The 25061-nt window shown below is 33.5% G+C and overlaps 1 protein-coding gene across 1 annotated transcript in view; it reads left to right on the top strand.

Annotated features, from left to right (window-relative positions):
* LOC120414044 (insulin-like growth factor-binding protein complex acid labile subunit) overlaps positions 1 to 25061 on the top strand; it is a 448549-nt gene that overhangs the window by 152761 nt on the left and 270727 nt on the right. Inside the window, exon 2 of the mRNA XM_039575064.2 lies at positions 21254 to 21343. The gene's annotated coding sequence lies outside the window, so the exon portion shown is untranslated. The remainder of the gene's footprint in view (positions 1 to 21253; positions 21344 to 25061) is intronic.

Below are 25061 nucleotides of genomic sequence, written 5' to 3'. Positions count from 1 at the left end.
CAAACTTTATGATTTTTGATACTGGATATGAAATTTGACATTTCAGCAGCAGTGGCCACAAACCGAAGTGGCCGGAGGCCCCGGGGATGTTCCGATGGGAGGACATTTGCCGAACCATAAGAGTTGAGGCAATATGGGTATCAAACTTTATGATTTTTGATACTAGATATGAAATTTGACATTTCAGCAGAAGTGGCCACAATCCGAAGTGGCCGGAGGCCACGGTGATGTTCCGATGGGGGGACATTTGCCGAACCATAAGAGTAGGGGCAAAATGGGTATCAATTTTTATGGTAATTATGAATCTAGTGAATCTTGGGAAATTTGGACCAGACAATGTAATCGAAAATTTCAACAACCATCTTGCAAAGTTCTTTGTCATACTGGTCATGTCCCAAGTAGCACTCATAACTTGTCGACTGTTGAATAATAGTTAGACAATTGTTTTTGATAAACATACGAGAAAAAATCTGAACATAACTTAAATAACAGTTTGTTTCATTGCTTGTATAACTGACTTGTGTAACTATCGTGTTTTGTGCCACAAAAGTGTTTAAACACAGTCAACTTCACTCTTTTCCAACAAAACACAACATAGGAAAAATTCTCACCTATTTGGGGGGTTCCATCCAATTTGCTGATTTACACTGTTTAAACAACTTATTTTGGAACACCTTCGATAGAAACTTGCTTGCTCACTTCCGTTTGAGGTATTTATCACTTGATTTCAGTCGAAAACGCTTTTTATGAGCTGTAATTAAACGTCAAAATCCTGATATGCCATGATGCTGTTCCCTCATCTGCATTGTTTTCCTCGAAAACAGTTTGTTGAATAAGAATAATATTGCACTGTTTGTTTCACTGCCTATCTCACATAGTCATGTGACGGCATCTTCTGAAAAATGGGCGTGGCCAACCATTCTATAAATAACCTTAGGTTTTCTCGCTTTGTTACACAAATGTTATCGGAGAACAGGTTATATAACTGATATTCAACAAACATATTCAACTTGACATTGCGTGTTGTTAGGTGGTGTAAATTTGTACGTGAGGTATTTAGAGTTTCAATAATGTTTATTTATCGAAGATTGCAATAATTTTGATTGTTGACCGATTATTAATAAAAATATCGCCGGTAAAAGCTACAAAAAATATCAGCTTACGGAGTTCATGATAGAGAAAACAACAAATTAAAATCACACCAATTTTCAATGTTACTCCGTGGTACGGTAATCGAAATGACAGTTGAAACGGTTTGTTATAACAAAGTTACATAATGGAGTTATAAAAACTGACTTGAAACAAACTTATATAACTTTATTTCCAATGACAGCCTTTTCTGGAGTTAAGTTGTATAGCTCACTGCAGTATAACAAAGCTGACAGCAGCCTTCTTATTGACGTTTAGGCCAGCTTGTTTTCTATGAAGCCTCGTGGAGAGATGTGGAAGCGCGCCTGGACCTGCCTGGAGATAACAACAAGTCGTCGAAGTCATCGGATCGAATCTTGGGAAAGACGAAGTTCATCAAAAAAAATGAAAATCTAAAAGTTCGCCATGAAGAGGGTTTCACATGAATCACAGTTAGAGAGCGCGAAAATATTATTTTTTTTTCATGCAATTTCAATTTTTTTTCTAAATAAATCGGCCAGAAACAAGCGTACCAAAATAGTCAGAGATACTATTCATATTGGCTTCGTCGTTGATTGAAATTCTAATAAGAACTGTTTGTTTACATGTAAGTTGGATAACGGTAAGACAGCTGTTTTCTATCTAACTTTCCTTTCCAGTGTGCGCTTTGATTTGACGGCACAGTCGTTAACCACGCCCCCTTTTTTTTAGTTGAACCTCTTGTTAGCTAGCACAGTGTTGTCAGATACATTTGTACAACTTACTCTGATAACTTGCCTCTTATTCTGGCAAGTTATACAACAGAAAAAAGTGCGCTTTTTCCAATGCACAGGAGTTGTAGAACAAGTTGTGGTAACGAGGCCGTTCGGTTACACAACCAGTTAGGAAATACGTTTATCTGACAAAGTGTGTTGCTTGGGGTGTAACATAACCACCTGCACCTTTTTTTATTTCCTTGCTGAACTATATAAATTTCTTTTTTAAAACTAATACAATGTTGTGAAATTCATGTTTCACGTAGAATAGATATTCCAGCTATTTAATTAAAATTATTGAACATGATTTCTACAAAAGAACTATTGGCTTCCCTTCACTTGAAAAACTTAATTTTGCAACAAAATTGGACCTTTTATGATAATTTCTTCGACTATTTTAATGTTTATTAGAGTTACTTGAACTATCCGATATCAATAACATCTTTCCATTTTAACTGATTGTGAAATTCTTTTTGAAATCGATTTTTACTTGTATCTGAAAACAGTGGGTTTTCACCCTTAACTTTTGCAATTAAATCCGATTTCATTGGAAGCTGCTGATTTTTTACTCTGATAAAGCTCTTAACAATTTCCAGTGTTTAATGGTACGGATTGAGTCAATCCTCTGCTGCAGCGAATTTCTCCTTAAACTATGGTACTAGAATAAAATAACGCTTCCCCATAAATAAACCAATTTGGTCCTAAAATGAAGCTTAAATTTGTGATATTATTGTTCACAACGATAAAGCTTATTTTTTCTGAGTAAAATGACCCTTTGATCGACCGCGAAGGATTTAAAATGGATTTTCAAATCAATTTTGAAAAATTAACTCCGCGGTCCTTCTTGACAAATATGGTCCTACTTGACAGCTCGTTTCAAGGGGACCATAGTTGATCCTTCGAAAAAATGTTGTCTTTTCAATTCATTTTTTGCTTTAAAATGAAAAAAAGTGATCAGAAATAGTTTTCAATCGTGTTTTCAACCGTTGTACATAAAAATTTACAAAGGGCTAATATACAAATTTACATCGGGCCATATTTACAGGTTATTTGGAATCTTTTTTTTTCTATAGTAAAATAACTCGATTTCTTAGGTACCAGTAATCTCTTCTCCCACTTTGAATTAGTCAGCTGTTGAACATTTTCTCTTTTCTTAGCTTAGGATAGTGATTGCTCACAAATTACAACATTATCAACAAAATAAATGGAACAAAAATTTAAATTCTTGAAATCAATTGATTTTTTCTATTTTGTGGAAATGCTAAAGTCAAATTTTATGTGTGTATGTGTGTGTGTGCAACCAACCAAACGGGACCACGCGGTCACTTCTTACAAATTGAGTTGTTTCCATGTATTTTTAGATCTGCATTCTATACATGCAAATAACTCGCATAGGCATTTGGAAGGTGTTAGCTCTGCCGAGCTTCGGTGACCCATAGGGACGTGGCGTTACATCGTGCTGCCACCTGGTTTTTTTAAGCGCAAGAGTGTAAAAGTGCTGAGTCATCGTCTAAAAATAGACGGCTTCCTATCTCGCCCAGCAAAATGAAGTCGATAAAGTAGTCGTTTTCGATGAGAAAAAGTGGAAAATGTGGTCTAAAAATAGCGACGCCATCCCCCTATTTCTACGCTGGCTAGCCGAGCGCGAGGTACTTCAGCTTTATCGACAAGCCCCGCCCTGAAGAACGTTTGGACCAATCGGATTCAAACGTTATTTAGAACTTCCGAACCCTTGTCAAATGGACAAGGACCCAGCGCGTATATAGTTGATAGTAACAGTATTCCTAATTCCAGTCATAGCTCACCAAGTCGCGAAGGCATAGTGGTTAGCATTTTTGCTTACCAATCCAAAGGACGGGGGATCGAACCCCGACTCGAGCGACTTTGATTTTTCGTTCATGTTCAGAGTTTCAAGATTTATATTTCCTATACTTTCTCGTTGGGAGCAGATGGGAATCGAATCCAGGACCATTCGCTTACAAACCGAACACCGTGACCAATAAGCCACGGCCGCTCCTAAATGCTACAGTCAAATTTTATTCCTTAAAATTCAAACGTCTATCAACAACCTTTAAAAATTCCGTTTGTAATGATGACGAAAGCAATTATATCCTCCAACAAAAGGCCAAACAATTTTCATTTCACTAGCACAAATTAACCCGTCGCCGTCATCATCCTCTGACCGCCACGAGGAGACCCATAAAATAAAACCTAACCCAAACAACTCACCACCGACCGGCCACCATCACTCCTCACTCAATATGAATAATCAAAAGCCAATTATGAAATTTAGCAGCAGATCCCGAGGCCACGATATACCCCTCCCGAAGTCCCCGGCCAGCCGTTCATAATCGTTCCAAGAATCATCGTCTTCTTCATTTTCATTCACTGTACTCCCAGCTCAGCTGGTTCAGAACACGCCGTCAACAGCTGCCGTCAGCGGATCACCAACAGAAGAAAAAAACACGCGAGGAATTTGGACCGCTTCGTTCGAAGGGAAATTCGTTAGACTTGACCTCCAACCGGGGTTCTTGCACTGTGGTCAGCAAATTCTCTACGCGGTACCACCATGAACAATTAGTTCTCACATTTTGTGTGTGTGACGCCCCGTTTGTAACCACAATTCTGGCCGATTCGTTCGACTTGCCATCAACTTGACGGGCAACTCCGTCAAACGATGGGACACAAAATTAAACTTCCATTTGTCGTTCGTGCCGCATCGATTTCCGCGGGAGTTCTTAGCGCCTCGTCAACGCGTTGACAGCGTTGTCAATGGTGAGGCCTCGATCAATATCGAACCATGAGCAATGTAGTGAATTCGCAACTACACTTCTAGCACGTCTTCCCGGAGGCCATCCCGGATAATTAATGATTCCCGGATGGCCTGCCCTAGCAGATATCCGCGCCGGTGCTGATTACCGAAGTTGTTGCGCGCTAATGTTCCAGCTGCCCTGACCTGATCCAACTCGGTCGAGTCTACCGTTGGGAAAAGAGGCAGCAGTTTGATTGACGTCTGACGAGACCCTAGTCGCGGCCGCCACGTTCTGGGCCGATTTAGGGGAAAGCATCATCGAATTAGGACCTACGCACCGTGGCGTTCAACACACTTGACTGACGGACAAGTTGTTGCGCGGTCGTGTAGTGTGTGGTCTCGTCTCTGTGGTGTAGAACATCATGATTTGTCGATTTTAAATCGACGGCTTCCGGGGGCCGTTTCATTAAGCGGAAGATACCGAGTGCGTGTGTGCGCTGGGAAGTCGCGGACGAGGGAGTTGTTGACCAAAAGGGAATGAGATGAGGCAGTTGTGGTTTGTAATTTTGAGGGATATTTTTTAATTGAGTGAGGAATGTTTGTTTAACAAGGTATAATTATAAGGTTTATCAAAATTACAAGCCAGACTACCCCAACATACCAAGAAAGTAGTCTACAGTCATGCCTCGGTTTAGCACCGCATATGGGGGATGCAAAACCGAGGCGTGTATAACTGAAGCACAGAGATTATATTGTGGGAGATCTGTATTTTCTTGAAAATAGATCTGTATTTTATCTGTATCTTGTCGAATTCGAAGCCATAGGTCTTCTTTTAAAATTTTCAACAAAAGATTTAAGCTTTTTTATTATATTTAAGCATAAATCAATACAAAATTGTTGAAACTTTCAAATATAACCATTAAAAAAATCTGTATATACATATTTTTGGGATTTTTGGGATCAAAAAATCTGTAAAATACAGATTTATCTGTATATCTGGCATGGCTGCCTGTTATCCTAAGAAAAATCATCCAAACTTTATGAAATTATGGTATTTTAGAATCGGGATGGTGTCAGCTACCCGTTGCAACTATAATAACATGAAAATTTTCAAAAATATACGTATTTTTCCTGTATTTTTAAAATGAAATTTTTCTCGAAAGAAAATCTCAAGATCATTGTTTTTGCAACGTGGGTATCAAATGATCGGGATTTTTTCATACATTTTGGAAGTATTTTTTTAAACACTCAAAATTTTCACAAAACTACGTATTTTCGAAAAAATACTCCAAATTTCAGTTTTTACAATGGGTAAATCTCCGCCAACTCACACAGCAGTTGCCCCGACCCCTCTTCGATTTGCGTGAAACTTTGTCCTAAGGGGTTTTTTCGTAAAATCGCGATAGCTCGTGATGTTTATTAGCAAACCCCTTATGTCTATATATCAAATTTTTTGTAATTGTCTGCTCTACAACTTTGTAGAACATTGTTACACTCTAAAAAATTACCCTACAAAGTTAGAAAAACACGAAATTTTAAAATGAAAAAATTTGTTCTAAATCAAAAAATTACCCTTCTGGGTCAATGTAGACTCGAAAAGTAAATTAAATTTCCCATAAAATGACATGTTCCAAATTTTTTTACAGTCGAGTAACGGAAAATGGGAGAATTTTTAAAACTTTTTAAGTGTTTTTTTCGATGAAAAATACTTTTTTTCGGAATTCTGAGAGCGCCATCAAATCGGGCGTCTAATTTTACATAAAAGTTCCTTTGACACCAAATTTCTATCTCATCACCGTTTCAGGCTGCAAATTATGGAAAAACACCTCTTTTTTGGCATGTTCAAAAATGGAAGGGGTCGTACCACCCCTCCGTCACGAGATATCAAAAAACGGACCTCGGATTCGTGATCAGAGACAAAAGTTACCCCTTAGGACAAAGTTTCACGCAAATCGGAGAGGGGTCGGGGCAACTTTTCCCGATTTCGTGTGAGTTGGTAGTGAATTACCCCAATATGAGTATAAAATGATCAGATTTATCCATACATTTCAAAAATAATAACACGATTTTTTTTAAGTGCTGAAAATTTTCACAAAACTACGTGTTTTTTAAAATAATACTCAAAATTTCTGGCAGTTCAGTGCAAAACTAAAATTTTGAGCATATTTTTTTGGAAATACGTAGTAGTGCATATTGTAAAAAACTTAAATTATGAGATTTTTTTCGAAAATACGTAGTTTTACGAATTTGTTCAAGTATTTTCAAAACAATGTTTTAATATTTTCGAAATAAATGAAAAAAATCCCGATCATTCGATACCCATATTGTAAAAACTTAATTTTTGATTTTTTTTTTTCAAATATACGTAGTTTTGTGAAAAATTTGAGTGCTTAAATTTTTTATTATAACTTTCAAAATTTATGAAAACATCACTATCATTCGATATCCATAATGCAAAACCTGAAATTTTTAATACTTTTTGAAAGTACGTAGTTTTGTGAAAATTTTGAGTATTTTAAATTAAAATATGTTATAACTTTTGTAATAAATGAAAAATCCCTATCATTTGATACGCATATAATACAAAACTGAAATTTTTTGTACTTTTTCGAAAAAACGGAGTTTTGTATTTTCAATAAAAAATATTGCTTTCGAAATGTATGAAAAATCCGAATCATTTGATACCCATATTGCAAAAACAATAATTTTGAGATTTTTTTGAGAAACATTTTCATTGTCAAATTACAGGAAAAATACGTATTTTGTGAAAAAAAAAACTCATTTCATTATAACTGCAATGGATAGTGGACATAAACTCGATTCCAAAACACTAAAATTTTTCGAAGTTTGGATGATTTTTCATCAAATGCCATAAACTCTGTGCTTCAGTTATGCACTGGGTCGTGCTTAACCGAGGTAGCTGTACGCATCAAAACCGGGGCAGTGCAAAACCGAGGCGTGCAAAACCGGGGCATGACTATACCATACTTTCTGAAGCTTTATGGATATGATCTGGGGTAAAAACCCGGCGACCTCTTGCTTGTTACGGCGGTAGACCCACCGGTCTTAACTCTAAGGAGTTCTAGGGTGACCCAGGACATCCCAACACATTAGCAAAGAAGTTCACCATACTATCTGAAGCTATGCGGGTATGACCAGTGTTCAAAACCCGTCGACCTCTTGCTCGTTACGGCGGTAGAACCAACGATGTTAATTCCAAGGAGTTCTTTGATGACCCAGAACATCCCAACACATTAGCAAAGTTGTCTATTATCCTCTCCGAAACTATGCGTGTATGATTTGTAGTCAAACCCGACGACCTCTTACTTGTTACGGCGGTAGACCCACCGGTCTTAACTCCAAAGAGTTTGTGGATGACCCAGAGTAGTCTACCAAACTCTCCGAAGCTATGCGGGTATGATCCTTGGTCAAAAACCGTCGACCTTCTGCTTGTTACGGCGGTAGACCCACAGGTCTTAACTCCAAGGAGTTCTTGGATGACCCAGGACATCCCAACATTGGCAAAGTAGTCTACTAAACTCACTGAAGCTATATGGGTATGATACGTGATCGAAAACCGCCGAACTCTTTCTTGTTACGGCGGTAGACTCACCAATCTTAATTTGATGAAGGTCCCGGAAGATCCAGGACACCCCAACAGATCAGAATAATAGTTTGTACTCACTGAAGCTGTGTGGGTATGATCCGGGGTCTTAATCTTCCGACCTCTTGTCTGTTATGGTTTAAAACTGACAAGTTCTGAATCATTTGAATTCCTTACCAGCTGTAAACAAGCTCAAACATGATGTCAACCTTATCGTTATCAAATTGAAACGATTGTGACTCAAGCAGTACGTCTCAAGAGGTGCGACACTTTTCCACGAATCACTCCTTCCTTGTTGACAGCCATACTTGAATGTCTCATGAACGAACACTTTCCCGGAAATCGCAAAACTCAATTGAGCTCTGATATCACCCGGTAAGATAAGGGGTTAGATATCGTAACGCTTCCAGGTGAGAGAAGAAAAAAAGCACGCACAGCTGAACAAACGACAGCCGGGCTTGTCAACAATTCGTAATTGTGTTATGACTTCATGGCGCGCGCGCGAAAATACTGCGTAGCGTTCATAAATCATCCGACAATTTTTTTTCGGCGCCAATTTTGGCACCCAACCCCACAAATATGCCACAATTTAAATTTATGCTAATGCTGGAGAATGTGCCAGAAAGAATTACAGTGAAATTAATCATGACCAAGTTTGGCAACGCTGCGCCGTACAAATTGTGACAACTCACTCTGTCCAGCAAAAGCGAAGAGTCAAAAACCCCGAGCAGAACATGACAAATTTGTTGAACTAATTACCTAGACCCATGTATCGGCGATGACCTCCGCGAGCCCATAGGATCGCGAAACCGTTACTCTCTTCGACGATCTCCGTATTAATAACTGTTCCAGCGCGGCCTGGATCACGACTTGGTGCGATTTGTTGCGGGTCCAGGGCTTGAAATTAGATTTTTGCGCGCCCTCCAGCAGACCCGGGAAGTTACCGGGCCGGGTCGTGATGTCGGCACCCAGAGGACGGCATCCAGATAAACGAGCGATTCCTGGGCTCGGGGCAGGTTTGCGAGCTCGGTGAAACAAAGTCGTGTCCGTTTCATTAGCCGCGGTTTGATTGCAATCGGATCAGGGCAGGGGCAGGGATGAAGTTGCAGGTAGTTGGTCCCACGAAGAAGTTGACATCTTGTCACCCGTAAGATTGCTGACAGATCAGCTATTGAACCGTAACTAGTTTCTACCTAGCGACCTGCAATATCCGGAGCTAATCTGCAAGATAGATTGCGGATCAACGGTTAAACTGTATCACTGGATCGAGGTTCTGGACAGCAAAAGAGATGAACAAGAACCGTTTTTTTGTCCGCCGTTCTCCGACATCTCGCTCATCTCGTTTGCTTTAATAATTTCAGCCAGATTTTTTCCCCTCTTCTTCACAACAATCTCCAAAGAGCAGGTAAAAACTCCGTTGTCGGCCCCTTTTGATTGATGGCTGCGCGACCGATCCCGGTCCTTCTCACCCTCTCATCCCAAGACGGGTGTGTGTTACCTTTTGTTGACCGGGCCGTTCTTCCCCGAACAAGGTCTACCACGTACTTGTTTTGACTTGTAGTCTCGGACCTACGTCTCTCTACGAGCCGGTTGAAGCTCATAAACACACTTCATCACCTGATGGGAGCGCGCCCCCATGTGGAGCATGACGGAAACGTAAATATTGAACTCCATTGAGGCCTTGGGACGCGGGCTGGTCGTTTCTTTGACGGATTAATTAGAGCTCGCGCAGGTTGTTTGCACTGAACTGTTCGGCGTCTTGACAGGTTACGAAACTTTTTTTTCGAGAGCGTTCTGAAGTTGATGAAGTTTTCGACGACTACAACGAACCACTTATCGCGCAGCTATCTACCAACTCAATAAACAGTTTTTCAAAATTTCGCCCGCGGGCTTCATAAACGAAGCTTGACGTCACCGCTAATAACCATAAAGCCAAACAAGGGAGCATTCACGGTCGGCACCGGTAGTTCGGGCGCGACCTGATAAAGATACCATCTCAACGCGCCCTAGAAGCATCCCATTAACTTTCATAACTTAATGACAATAATGCACTCCATCTATGCTGATAGTGGACTCACCACACCGAACCTACCTGTACCTTTCAGCGTTCAGCTGAATTTTCCGAACTGTTCGGAACTTTTTGGGGAAGAGAGGAAAACGGCAAAAACAAACCCAAACTCAACCCATTAGTAATTCTGCCGAAAGGTAAAGAGAGAGACCAACTGAGTTTGTCGAGTGTACATCAAACAAAAACATGTTCATTACACACATACCTATCCACAGCTTTGTGTCTATGAAGAGGCAGGTTCTTCCATCTGCCGGCTTTTGATGGTGGGAGCTCTTTCTTGGAAGTCTCGTGTCGACCACACGTTTTTGTACTAACTAAAAGAGGAACGGTTGAATGTGACACACATATTTCTGATAAAGTCCTCTTAACGAGTAATTGGATTTTACGACAAGTGAAAGAACACGCACACATACCTATATAACGTTCAATGTGTTCGATGAATGTTGAACCAAATGGGCTATTTGGAGTGATCTAAATTGTGATACTTTTGTTTCGGAAATTGAAAATTTGGGGATCGTTAGGGTCTTTTTAAAATCAATTTCAAATTCGATTCAAATAAAACAAATTGGATGCTTTCATGTTTAATTACCTACTTGAAAATGAAATTTGATCAATTTTAGTAATTTAAAAAAATAATCTCGCACATCCTCAATTTTGTTGATAGACTGTATACCATTTAATTGCAATTTTCAAATAATGTTGCATTTCTTCATATTCTTTAAAATTTTTTTTAATATTCCAAATCCATCCAAAATAACTAAAATTCAGTTAATGACTTCAGATAATGTTGTAAATTTCTAATTTTATCATTAACATAATCATATTAAATTTTTCATGCAAAATAGTAGATGAACCTTGACATATCCTCTTTTTGCAACTTGTTGCATTAACTTATATTTTCCTATAATTGTCTCTTTTTTATTTTTTCAGTTTTCAAAAAATGTTAAATTTTATAGACCTTTTGGTTTTAATTCCATTTTTTATTATTTTTTTTCTGAATTTCGCAAATTCTGTGTTTTCTTAAATCTAATTCTATTTTTGTTTTGGTAAATAGTATGTTTAATTTAGTTTATATTTTTGGTCTTTAAATTTTATTTCTGAAATTAAACAATTTATTTTTTTTCAAATTGTTTTTAATTTTTTGATACTTTGATAAGTTGATTTAAAACGTATTATTTTTTCAATATTTGTTTAGTTTTGATATGTATATTCTTTTTTGTTTTTTTATTCCATTGAATTGTTAGTTTTTTTATTTCTTCTATTGTCTTTTGAATATATTTTCATTATTTTTTGAATAAGCTTTGTCATATTTTTAATGACTTTCATCAATTTCTTTCAGATTTTTGTAATGTCTTCAAATATCAATATTTTTTTTACTAGTTTTCTGCAATTTTTTGTGTGTTTTAAACATTTTTTATAAATTTTTTTAATGGTGAATTACACAATTATTTTAAAATTCCTTTAAATTCTTTATTTTTTTTATTTTTGTCTCTATTGCTTGAAACAATTTCAAAATTTTTAAAAGTCTGTGAAGTAAGTTTAAAAATCTCTTTTAAAGTTATAAATATTTTTTTCTCTTTTTTCCAGTTATTGTCGTTTCACTTGGCAAGTTTTTTTTAAATTTTTATTTTTTTTTAATTTTTTTTTTCTCAACTTTACTTTTGATTTGTTTACAACTATTTTTAAAAATTTAAAAAAAAATGTAAGGAAAATTATCAGAAAAAATTTGAATTTTATTTAGTTGTCTTTTTAATGCTTTTCAATTCATATTTCAAACATTGTTAGAAAGTCTGAATTTTATTTAGTTGTCTTTTTAATACTTTTCAATCCTATTTCAAACATTATTAGAAAGTCTGCAGTTTTTTAACATCTTTTTTTAACAATTTATAATTTTATATTTTTTGTTTATATGTATTTTTAATCCTACATGTTAACTCTTTTATTTTTTTTTATTTTTATCAATTATTTTTCTCCTTTTTTTCTTTTTCGTTTTGCATTTTTTTTATATTTTTTTAGTTTTTAAGATTGTTTTTGATGATTTCCACCCGTTTTTAATTAAATAATTCTTTCAATAGTTTTATTACTTTTTTATTTTTTTGAAAAGTTCTGAAATATAACTTATATGATTTCATGTTTTTCTTCAACGAAACATATTGTTTAGCACATTATATGTTATATATAATATATTTATATTATTTTCAAATTGTTTCCAATTGTTTCAAATTGTTTCAAATTGTTTCAAATTGTTTCAAATTGTTTCAAATTGTTTTTAATTGTTTTGAATTGTTTCAAATTGTTTCAAATTGTTTAAAATTTTTTCAAATCGTTTTAATTTGTTTTAATTGTTACATTATTTTAATTGTCAAAGTGGTCTAAATTTTTTTTTAATGGTTTCAAATTGTTTAAAACTGTTTAATTTTTTTTAATTGCAACAGTTTTTAATTATCAAAATGATGAAATAGTTTAAAATAGATTAAAATACTTTAAAATAGTAAAAAGTAGTTTAAAATTGTTTAAAATTGTTTAAATTTGTTTAAATTTGTTTAAAATTGTTTAAAATTGCTTAAAATTGTATAAAACTGTTTAAAATTATTAAAACTGTTTAAAATTAAAATTGTTTAAAATTGTTAAAAATTGTATAAAATTGTTTAAAATTGTTTAAAAATGTTTAAAATTGTTTAAAATTGTTTAAAATTGTTTGAAATTGTTTAAAATTGTATAAAAATTGTATAAAATTGTTTAAAATTGTTTTAAATTGTTTAAAATTGTTTAAAATTGTTTAAAATTGTTTAAAATTGTTTAAAATTGTTTAAAATTGTTTAAAATTGTTTAAAATTGTTTAAAATTGTTTAAAGTTGTTTAAAATTGTTTAAAATTATTTTAAATTGTTGAAAATTGTTTAAAATTGCTTAAAATTGTTTAAAATTGTTTAAAATTGTTTAAAATTGTTTAAAATTGTTTAAAATTGTTTAAAATTGTTTAAAATTGTTTAAAATTGTTTAAAATTGTTTAAAATTGTTTAAAATTGTTTAAAATTGTTAAAAATTGTTTGAAATTGTTTGAAATTGTTTAAAATTGTTTAAAATTGTTTAACATTGTTTAACATTGTTTAAAATTGTTTATAATTGTTTAAAATTGTTTAAAATTGTTTAAAATTGTTTAAAATTGTTTAAAATTGTTTAAAATTGTTTAAAATTGTTTAAAATTGTTTAAAATTGTTTAAAATTGTTTAAAATTGTTTAAAATTTTTAAAAATTGTTTAAAATTTTTTAAAATTGTTTAAAATTGTTTAAAATTGTTTAAAATTGTTTAAAATTGTTTAAAATTGTTTAAAATTGTTTAAAATTGTTTTAAATTGTTTAAAATTGTTTAAAATTGTTTAAAATTGTTTAAAATTGTTTAAAATTGTTTAAAATTGGTCAATTTTTTTTAAATTCTTTAAAATTGGTTAAAATTGTTTTAATTAGCTTAACATTGTTTAAAATTGTTTAAAATTGATTAAAATTGTATAAAATGGTTGAAAATTTTTAAAAATTGTTCAAAATTGTTGAAAGCTGTTTAAAATTGTTAAAATGTTTTGAATTGCTCAATATTGTTTTAAACAAATTTAAACTGTTATTTTTTTTCAGTTGTTTTAAATTATTTCGTATTGTTTTTCTTAATTTTTTCGGACCATTTCAGTCTTCTCCTTGATCTTGTCCCAGTCACAATCGGTCACACCAACCGCGCTACCAAATCGACTCGCACAAAGAAAGTTCTTTCTCCGCCAAAGAATCTCTCGCCATTACCTCTCAGTGCTGCCATCACGTGCCAGCCATTCCGGTGGGTTTAATATGGAAATAACGGGTTCTGTGATGTGGCTGAAGCGGAGTTTGCTGCTGCGGCACCAACATTAGCCAAAATCGTGCTGACCCTGACAGGGGGGAGGGTTGGTGTGATGGTTTTTCTTTGTGGCCATCGCAGAGAAATGGCCAATCGGATTACCACCGGGGTCATGTTTGCCGCAGTGGTAAGAGCAATGTTACCGGAAGTTGTTACCACCCCGAAACGAGGTGGCCACTCAATGGCACCTGGTGTAGAGGGGATATTTTTGGGTTAACCCTCAACTGTTCAAAAATCGTTTATTTTTTTCAAGTTTTATGTTTTCTGGAAGAGGCTTTTTTGTATTTTTTGTTCGAAATTTTCTATTAAAAAATTTGTCAGAAAATGTAGGATACTTAAGGGTTAAGAAGCAACTTCGTCAGCATAACCTCAAAGGTTGACGAGTTAATTGAATAAGAGTGAGCCTTAGGTAGAGACATCATTTGGCCTCCTAATGGCGTTTGAGTAGTTTGTCAAAGTGTGCGTGCGTGTGTCACTTGGCTCCCACCCCCCAGGATCCATCCACACGTGTGTTGTGTCTTTGGGAAACCGCACAGATTTGGTTCCCCAGCCGCTGGTGATGGTAATGAAGATGTGCTACTGCTGCTGCTGATGACGACGAGATTTTATTTAATTAATTACCATAGAAAAGTGAGTTGAGGAATGGTTTTTCCGAGAAAATGATGATGATGGTGATGTTCTCGGCGGTGGAAATCGTGTTGATGGGCAGATCAGTGGGAAAGGGGAGGTTGTAATCACATTATCTGTTTGAGCAGAACCGTAGTTTGCGTCAAGTTTTCCTCGTGAGCTGGAAAATCTGGTAATGAATGAGCGAACATCAAACCGTGGCCTTTAATCTTCTGATGGAATTAATCAAGTGCGTGGAAAGTTACGCCCGCGATGTGGGTTGATTCGTGCAAATTTGTTGAGGAAAAACATTTTTCTGTCAAAATAATTTAATAAGAAATTGTGATACAAGGAAAGCGCCTTACATTATACAAATATAAGCAGCACATGCGCTCTCAATTCTAGTCAAATTTGCCATAAAAACAGAAACACTTGCGCTGCTCCATTACATTTAAAAAGCTAGTTGGAAAATTTACCCCATAAAGTGCACCAAGGTGCACACCCCTTAACTGCGCTAACGTGCATGCCATGGGACGATCAACCGGACCAGGACTTTCCGGGTTGGGGGCACATTCAAGTAAATTGAGCAATTTTCTTGCATATTAGTTTTTAGTTCGCTGAGAGAGCAAGTTTTTCCTGAACTCCCTAGATCACTGGAAGGTTCAGTAATGAGCTTTTTCTAGAAAATGTAAATAAATTCTTCTGAAAAACTCAATCAAGGTTACTAAGTCACAATTCAGACCGTTTTTGCACGGAAAAATAATCCAATTTTCCGTGAAAAGCGTTCCATATCTGTCGTGGAAAACCATCACCATCACAAACACACACACCGAGCCTCACATATCCGCGGGAAAAATTTCGAAAAATTTAATTTCGTTCAGCCCGAGTTGCCATCGCCGGCGATGATCTTGGCTTAACGGACTTTTTCGCCGGGAAGTCAGCCTCAGCTAAGCTTCATCACGTGGAAAAAAAAGCCCCACCGCGAGATGAAACGTCCCACATACTTGGTAGGTCTGTGCGCTACTAACTGGCAGTTTTATTAAATTTCATGATTCGCGGGAAAAAAGCTTTTCTAGCCGGTGGCGATGGAAAGAAACGTGGAAAGTGTAGTGGTTGAATGAGGTAACGAGGAGACAGAACATTCTAAAGCCGAAGGGAGCATAGTTCAGAAAAAAAGTGGCAAATTGGACAAAATTGTACAATCTTTTTCAATATTATAGATTTGTGAGAAAATAAAAATTCTTATTTACAAACTTTTGTTTTTTGAACACATTTTTTATATTTTTTTCTCATCGTAATGAAAATAGAGAAAACAGGAATGTAAAATTGTTCAATTACTAGCCTTTTAGGATTTTCATGAAATATATTAATACTTTATAGGTACGCTAAATCAGTGGTTCTCAACCTTTATTGATCCATTACCCCCTTGGCTGAATTTCAGGAACATCATTCCTCCTCAACTAATGGGTATCATTGCACAAATGTCATAATTTTGGTATTAATGTTTGCAGAAACTTAACATTTTTCACAACATTACTTTTTTTTCTACACTCGCAACAATTCGCACATACTTGCAGCAATTTTTAAACGAATTTTCATTATTTGTTCATATTCAAAGGAATGCAAAAGCTAACGAAAAATCATTTTTTTAGGTAATCTTTTTATAAATGTTCCTTATATTGCAAACACTAACAAATTATATTTTTTATCAATCACAGACAGAAATCATGACTGATATATTATATTTAAAGAATAAGACAAAAAAGACGTCAAATAATTTATACAAATGCTGATATTTGATGCTCGATTATTTGTCAAAGCAATGGAATTTTGCCCAGAAAAGATGTGAAAACTCCCAGGATTTGATTTAAATAATGTTCGCAAAAAAACAAATCAACGCAAAACTTCACAAATATACTTTATCAAAAGCTTCCCAGTTTACAAAAATACCTAAACTTAACAAAACCAAAGCAAAATTGACATTAAATAAAAATAAAAAAATCTCAATTTGAAAGGAAATGAAAATTAGCTTGAATTTATTAAAAAATATTAGTAAAGCTTTTTTTGAAATTTATTACAAAATATGCTCATGATTAAAATAATGTTAAAATTTACAAAAAAATATTTATGAAAATCTATTCGTCAAAAATTGCTTACGTCTGAGAGAATGCAATTTTTAAAAAAATAGTGGTATTATTCAGAACAATTTCACGGAATTTTCTATTATTTTCGATAAACTTTTTTGAATTTTAGTTTTTGTCAGCTTTATTTTTGAAACACCTGCAAAGATGAAATCTAAAGAAAAAAAATGCTGTTGTATCTTATCACAGAAATTCCCATTTATTTCAAATATATTGTGAACTGCAAAGGTTATAAAAATACATAGAAAGATTTATATTTTTTTACAAAAACGCATTGGATTCAATTACATCGTCATTCCCCCCAAGAATGAACAGATTCCCCCCCAGGAGGACATTCCTCACCGGTTGAGAAACACTGCGCTAAATAAACAAAAATCTTGGGATCAAATTAAGTGCTTCAAACAAATATTTAATTTGAATAACATATTTGTGCGTTATACTTGAATTGCTAAATATTGCTGTTATATATAAATCTCACTTTTGTCTTTTTTGAAAATAAGTATTTTTATTTCATATTCTTCACAACATTGCGTTCTTTAAATCCAATTCAGCGTTATTCCAAAATAATATTTTGTAAAATCAATTATTTCATTGAAATGAAACCAAAAACCATTTCGATTTCGTTAAAATGTAAAATGAAAAAAAAAACATGAATTGTTGGCAACAATTTTACAGAAGAAAACTGAATTCAAATTCAACCAGCTTTCAATGCTTTTTTCAAATCAGATGTTATTCTAGGAACATGAATGAAATTGATTTTTTTTTGTGATGAGTAAGCAAGGCTGCCATACTTAAGTGTTGTTTTTTGAAATTACTTTGCAGTCACATAATTTTGCTTGAAAATAGGGTCTTTAAAATAAAAGCAAATTAAAAATCATGAAATTTGTTTGAATTCAACATTTAGAAGAAATATTATAAATAATGAATCAAAATTTCCAGCATTGTTTAAATTTGAAAAATATTTGAAATAATTTTATTTCTTTCTGCAGAATATTAACAGCTGGTTGCTATCTTAAGGTTTACATTTTGTCAGTATTCCCCAACCAGATGTTATTTTTTCAAAGTTATTTCTCGTTTATTAATTTTAAACTTCATTTTTTTTAAATTGACCTTTTCAAAATGTCCAAAATTTATGTATTGGCCTTTTTAAATTTTGATATAATTTATTTTGTGGTTTTTTTTTTATAAAAAAAAACAAAAAAAATCTTTTTTAACATAAAAATCGGTTTGATTGCTTTCGAGATATAATCTTAAAGAAAATATGGGGTAACATCCTGGGAAAAACTCAATTTTCACAAATTATTTGCCTAAAGGAATTCGAGGGAATTTTCTCTGCTTTTCAGAAATATGTTTGCAGGAGAACTTTTCCTTTATAAAGAAATTGAAAAAAATGAAATAAATGTAAGTTAAATGTTATGGTTAATTTTGTCTTTCATATTACATTAACTTTAAATGTATGTTTAATCCTCTACAACCCAACCCCGCCTCTAGACGGGCCTCGAAAAAAAAATCACCAAAAATCCTTTTTTAAACTAACTTTTGATCTTCAAACAGCATTGGAAAGAAGAATTCTTAAAATTTTAGAAAATTTTAGGGTTGGTAGATTTACTTGTTTTAGTGGCTTTGCCAATTTAAAAAATGTAATTTTTAGGGGTCAACTTTGGCATTGTTTTCTTTTTTCAACTAACATTTCCTATATTTTAAGTAAAAAGAAGTATGCAGTAATTTTTGTAGTATCCCAGTTTATGCCGCTGTGCATTTTTTTTTTAATTTAAGTGCCGTTCTATAGCAGAAAATTTGAAATACAAGCAAAAAACTAAAAAGTGACTGTGAAAACACGATAAAATAAGGTAGGCAAGATGTAATGACAGGAGATGGTAGAATAGGCCAAAAACTATCAAAAACGAACAAAAACTCAACTAGATAAATTAAATTAAAATACTAAAAATGAAACAAGAAAACCATAAAACAAGAGAAGTCAGATTTTTGTAGGACATAAGTTACAAACAAAATGACATTCTGAACAAATTTTTGAAAAAAAATTAGAGGGCATTAGAGGGTTAATAAGCAGTCGATTATTTAAAAAAACATATTTTTTTTCAAAAGAATCCTTTTTCTGTTACCAAATTTTGCACAATCTTAAACTCTAGTCCAACAAATGCCTATTTAAGTTCTCTCTAACATATCGAGATAATCAAAAATAGAAATTGGTATTTTAAATAGTAAAATTTTAACAACAAAAAGAAGAATAAAAATAACTGCATTTTTTCTATTTTCTTTCAAATATTAAAAACACTAAAAATCAAATGGCGAAAATTTAAATTTAATTTTTTTCTATTGATTTTAGAAGTTTGTTCAACATCAGTGTTCATGTTTTTAAGCCCTTAAATTTCAAATTATTATTTTTTCAGTTTTTTGTCAATCAAAAAGGCACAATTAAAAAAAATGCTTTTCGAAAATTCACTTTGATAAAGCTAGCACAAAATTCTGAACTGAATGTGAGTAAAATTTCGTATCAGAATCCTATGAAACTATACTTTCAGAGTTTTGTAGGAGAGGTTATAAAATATCTATGAAAAAGCAGATATTTTCTTAATATTTTAAAGTAAATTATTAGGGAAAGTTTTTATTGGATGTGTAATGTGCCTTCAAAAACCGCGATTTTTTATCTGCAAAACCATGATTTTTTCAGCACTCGTCGTCTTTCGTCTTGGTAGAGCTTCGTTGAAATGTAGGAACAAAACTCATTGCGTAAACTATGTGGCCTTTTTTAAACTAAACAAATCAACACAAAATATGGGAATTTTATGAAGGTGAGATAGTTCTCTACACAAATCTTTTGTTATTGAAAATTTTCAAAAAATTCTGTGATGATCTCAATATCTCAAATTTGATTGCTTTTAAAAGTCTTCTTCTTATTCAGCGATAAAAATAAAATGTGTTCCCATACTTTGATCTTAGGGACACGGAATTTCAGTATCTCAGTAACACTTTTTTTTTAAACTAAATCTTATTTTCCTAAAATCCTTAAAAAAATGTCCACCTCTCCACTTCCACTGTGCATTCCTCCCAGAGCAAAACCACTATGCGCTGCCATCCTTTAAAATCCCGGAACCGCGCCGTCGTCATCGCCATGTCGTCACCGGGAACCGCAACAGCAAGGCCATGTACTTCACCGTTAGTATATATGGTGGTGACTCTCCAGTCGGGGCTGCGAAACTGCCTCCGGGGCAAACTTTTGCAGTATAAAGCTTTTTTTTTGCGCTCTCTCTCCCGGTGGTGTGTCGCAAAAAGCTCTCCTCCTCACCCCACCTGGCAAAAGCACCATTAAATGTGTATTATAGAATTCACTGACACGCTGTGGGTGCTTAAGGGTAAATTGTTTTGGGTGGGGGGGTTTGGAATTTTCCCTCCCCTCCCCCTCAGTGCATGTCAGTTTCTGCCGAATGGGATTCAATTATGAGTTCATTAATAATTTTTCGGGTGGCAAACCACACACGCTGGCAGGCAGTGGCTTTTCCAAAACTTGATGGGTTAGAAAAGTCGAGGTTGGGACGAGGTGGTTTGATGGAAGCTTTTTCCGGAGAGCAGAAATGGGTAGCTAAACAATGTTTCAGCCAAAGTTCAACACAATGACTGTGTGCATGTGGAACTTGAACGTTCGGTACAGACGTACAATGGAGTTCCTCTGCTGGGTAATAAAATTTGAATACTTTATTGCAGCGGTTATAGTTTTGGTCGGGAAGCAATTGTTCCATTTTTGCTGCTTTTTCAAGTTGAATAGTAAAAAAACTCGTAAAAAGTTGAATTGTTTTCGGTAGTTAAGGTCAGGGCAATATTCGCCAGTTTTTCTAGCATGATGAAGAATTATTCTGCAAAAAATCATGATAATTGATAACCTTGAACCGTCCATCGTACCACCCCCGGTTTTTATCAGAACCTATCAAGCTTCATTGCCATGTCATCACAATCGGACAAAAACTTCTTCAATCAAGCTGTGAGCTTCGTCCACAGCAAAAACGGTTAATTGCTTCTGCTAGATTTATTGCACACCTGTGCTCTGGGGATAAGAATGGCTCAGAAAATTTCTAGAAAATTTGATCTCAGTTTTTGCTCAGCTAAGACAACAAAATCTTTGAAATTTTGAAGTCAAACATAACAATTGTATTCAAATCTTAAAATCTTAAAATCTTCAAATCTTCAAATCTTCAAATCTTCAAATCTTCAAATCTTCAAATCTTCAAATCCAAAAATACATTTTGAACAGTGTTTGAATTAGTTCTCTGACCCTTTCTATCTTTGTTTTTATCTTTCCAGATGATTAGATATCGAATCAACCGTCGAAGGACCTTTCTGGATTAGAGTGACCCTACCCAGTCTCTCGCCAGGCAGTCCAAATGAATAAAGGTTAGAAGCTCAGTTTTTTTGCTCACTCCCAGCAGCGATAATCAACAATCATAATCGCTTCAACTTTAGCTCGGAAAAGGCCAGCAAAAAATGCTAATCGCACCGCGCCATCTAACCTCCGATTAGGGGTGAGCTCATAAATCTCACGCCAAGCCGAGCTCCGGCAAATCGATTATCTCGAGTTCTGCCAAGTAGTTCTTTTTTTTCGCTGGAATCGCTTGTTATGTTCCTTTTTCATATTTTTTTTGTGGTTGGATTGTGATAATAAAATCGACACCTTCCAGCACTTTTGTTTTCTTTTGGTTTCCAAGAAATCGACCAAAATCGACTGAACTAAAAAAAGGGGGAAAATGTTCTGGAACCAAAATGACAAGTGGTAAAGTGATAATTATTTTGAGATAAAAATACCACGAAGCAATAAATACCAATAAAACAAACCAAGTCTGGGCGGCGGCGGCGAGACGGCGAAAAAAAAAACAGAATAACACTTGTCCCACTCTTAGACTCTCCTTAAACTTGGGCTAAGAATGAACACACGTGGTACTACCATTCCACGCGGGTGCCCTCGTACGGTACTACTCCATGCACAAGAGGCAGCAGTCGATTTTTCAACCGATATTTATTTGTTTTTGTCGGCGTATACTTGACTGTTTTTTAGTCTTTTTTATATGGTCTTCAGCAAAACTGTAACGTTGGGTGACTTTGATTAAATGAGAAAAAGTTTGATTTTTTATACACTCCCTGTAAAAAGTTGTTAAGGTTTATTTAAAATTTATTATTGTATTTTAAATTTCATGCAAATTTGCAATGAAAATAAAACTGGAATTTTTTTTTATTAAAAATCATTGCAAGAAGCAGTTAACAGTTACTTATTTTAGTTAAATTTGAAGAATGTTTAGAATTGGCAAAAAATGCATCTTTTAAATTAAATTTAAAAAATATACTTTTTTTGGGATTGTGCAATTCAAACTTTTAAAAATAATGTTGATAGGAACATAGAAAAAGAAATCATTTGTTCCGTAACTTTAACCGTTTTATAGTAACAGTTATGAGTAGGCAAAATTTCAGGAAAATGTTTAGTTTTGATTTTTTAATGCTGTAAAAATTTAGCGGTATTTGTGGACTTCATGCAATATTCTGCTCTTCTTGAATTTACAAATTTTCAAAAAAGTTTTAAAAAATAAAATAAAGTAAATATTGTTTTTAAATTTCTAGGTTAAATTTTTTTAGCTCAACAATTTTACGTACGATTCATGTGTAATCATGGAAATTCATAGAAACTATGTAAATTTCAGTGATTGAAATTCTAAAGCATATCAATAATGTTATAAATGGGAAATTATGTTTTCATATGCACAGTAAAAAAACGTTGAATTTTGAATGGTCATTTGAGTAATTTTACCTAAAACAGTGTTTGAATTGGTTGGAATTGGTTCCAAATGTTAAATCATACTTTTTTGGCACTCATAATCTATTTTTGATAAGGTACTCCGATTAAAATGTTATTTTCAATCAATTTGAACTCGTTTTTTTATATTATAAAATTAAATCATGCATGTAATATGCATGTTCTTAACCTGGAAAAACTATAACAAAATATATGTTCATCGAGCAACAAGTGTAGACAAATCTACACTTTAAATTTCATTTCAATGGCTTGGTTGAAGTTCAAAGGCAAGCTTCTTAGATAAATAAGAATCGGTTCATTGGAAGAAAATAAAACTCATTTCTAAATTTACCAAAATTACCTGCTTGAATGTTTTTTTTATAAAGACTTTTTCACCTTAAGCCTATAATTTAACACCACTTTTAAAAAATATTTTCCTTAACCCTCTAATGCCAATTTTTTTTTTCGAAAAGATTTATTTTTCCTGTGTTTAGGAGGCCATTTTGAGCAACATTTGTTCTACGAAAAACTTTATTTCTTTTGTTTTATTTTTTTAAATTTATTTTAATTATTTTAATTTGCATTTATCTTGTTTAGTTTAGGTTTGTTTTTTAGTAGTATTTGGCATTTTCTTCCACATTATATAATTACATTTTGCCTTTCTAATTTTTCCACGTTTTTACAGTCAATTTTTCAATTTTTTGCATGTTTTTCACATTTTCGGCTGTAGAATGGCTCCATTATCATTTAAATTGCAAAAAATGCGAAGAGGCACAGCCTGGGACAGCACAAAAATTACTGCATAATTCTTTTTACAGAAAATATAGGAAATATTAGTAAAAACTTAGCCAAAGTTGACCCCTAAAAAAATTACATTATAAAAAACAATGGGAAAGTAACATAAAACAAGTTAAACTTCCAACCCTGAAATTTTCTAATACTTTAAGAATTTTTCTTTCCAATGCTTTTTAAAGATCAAAAATCGGTTGGAAAATTGATTTATGGCGATTTTTTTTAGATCGAAGCCCGTCTAAAGGCGAAATTAGGTTGTAGAGGGTTTATTTAGCTTTTTATATATTTTATATAAATATATTTTTTTGTAATTATCAGTTTTTCATTCTGTTGCCGTGAATTTGGAATCAAAGTTTTGTTAAAAATCGCATTTTTTTAATAGTATTCTATAAGAGCAGTACTTCCTAGAATGAGCATGTTTTTGGATATTTTTTTTTTCAAATTGTATTTTCGTCCATACAAGTTTTACTCAATTTTGACAGCTATCAATAAAAAAGACGATTAAAATATTCAAAAATCTGTATCTTGAAAACGGGTTTAATGATCGATTTGATGTCTTCAGCAAAGTTGTAGGTATTGGTAGAGGTAGGAACTCTTAGAAAAAAAAAAGTTGCTCTCTTATATTACCCATTTTTTTAATTCAGTTTTTCACTTCAAAATTAGATTTCGTAAAATTATCAGTTTTGAAAAAGCTAATATTTTTACATGATTTAGAATGAAAATCCCAAAATACAAATATTTTAGTTGATAAAACTCGAAAATGGTAAACGAGGCATAAATTCATGTCAGATACTTTTCAATTGCATATTTGATTCGGATTCGGGTTTTCATCTTATTTTTGAAAAATACGATTTTTTCGAAAAATTGGCAACACTGCTGGATATTTTTGACCAACTTCTGCCATAGCTCAAAGACGGCATTTTTTGTCCGCTATAAAATTTTAATAAATGAGAAAGTCCTAAGCAAGACATACCAATTTACCGAAGACAACAAGTCGTGTCGAATGGGTTCTATTCTCAAGAAACAAATATGTTTGAAAACTTATTTGGACGAGCTACAAAATGACTTCTTTGTTCATGGAAAAAGTATGCATCGAAATAAAAAAAACAATTATTAATCGTTATGTGAAGTCTTGAAAAAGGCCATAAGCAAAAAAAAAAATTAGGTTTTAATTTCAAGCCACGGAATCAACATTTCAATGACAAAAGTAGTTTTTTGGCGAAATTACAAACTTTTTTGTTTGAACTGCGTTCATTCCTGCCTAAAATGTTTTTCAACAAAGGATAATGCATTTTCAACTGTTTTCAGTCGATTGTTCGTATTTACCGATTGAAATTCTGAAATTTTCCGAAAAAAAAATTTTGTCCTTAATTTTTCGACTTGCTTTTGAAAAGGTGAAGAGGAAAGGGGGGGGGGGAATAAATTTCAAAAAATATTTGCAACGGCCTAAATATATGAAAAAATGATCACAAAGACCGAACAAGTCTTTCGAAGAAATTTGACTAACAGTTGATATCATTTATTTTAGCAAGCTAAATT

The sequence above is a fragment of the Culex pipiens genome, chromosome 2 (assembly GCF_016801865.2).
Source record: "Culex pipiens pallens isolate TS chromosome 2, TS_CPP_V2, whole genome shotgun sequence".
In the NCBI taxonomy this organism is placed as follows: domain Eukaryota; kingdom Metazoa; phylum Arthropoda; class Insecta; order Diptera; family Culicidae; genus Culex; species Culex pipiens.
This window is presented reverse-complemented; position numbering and strand designations above follow the sequence as displayed.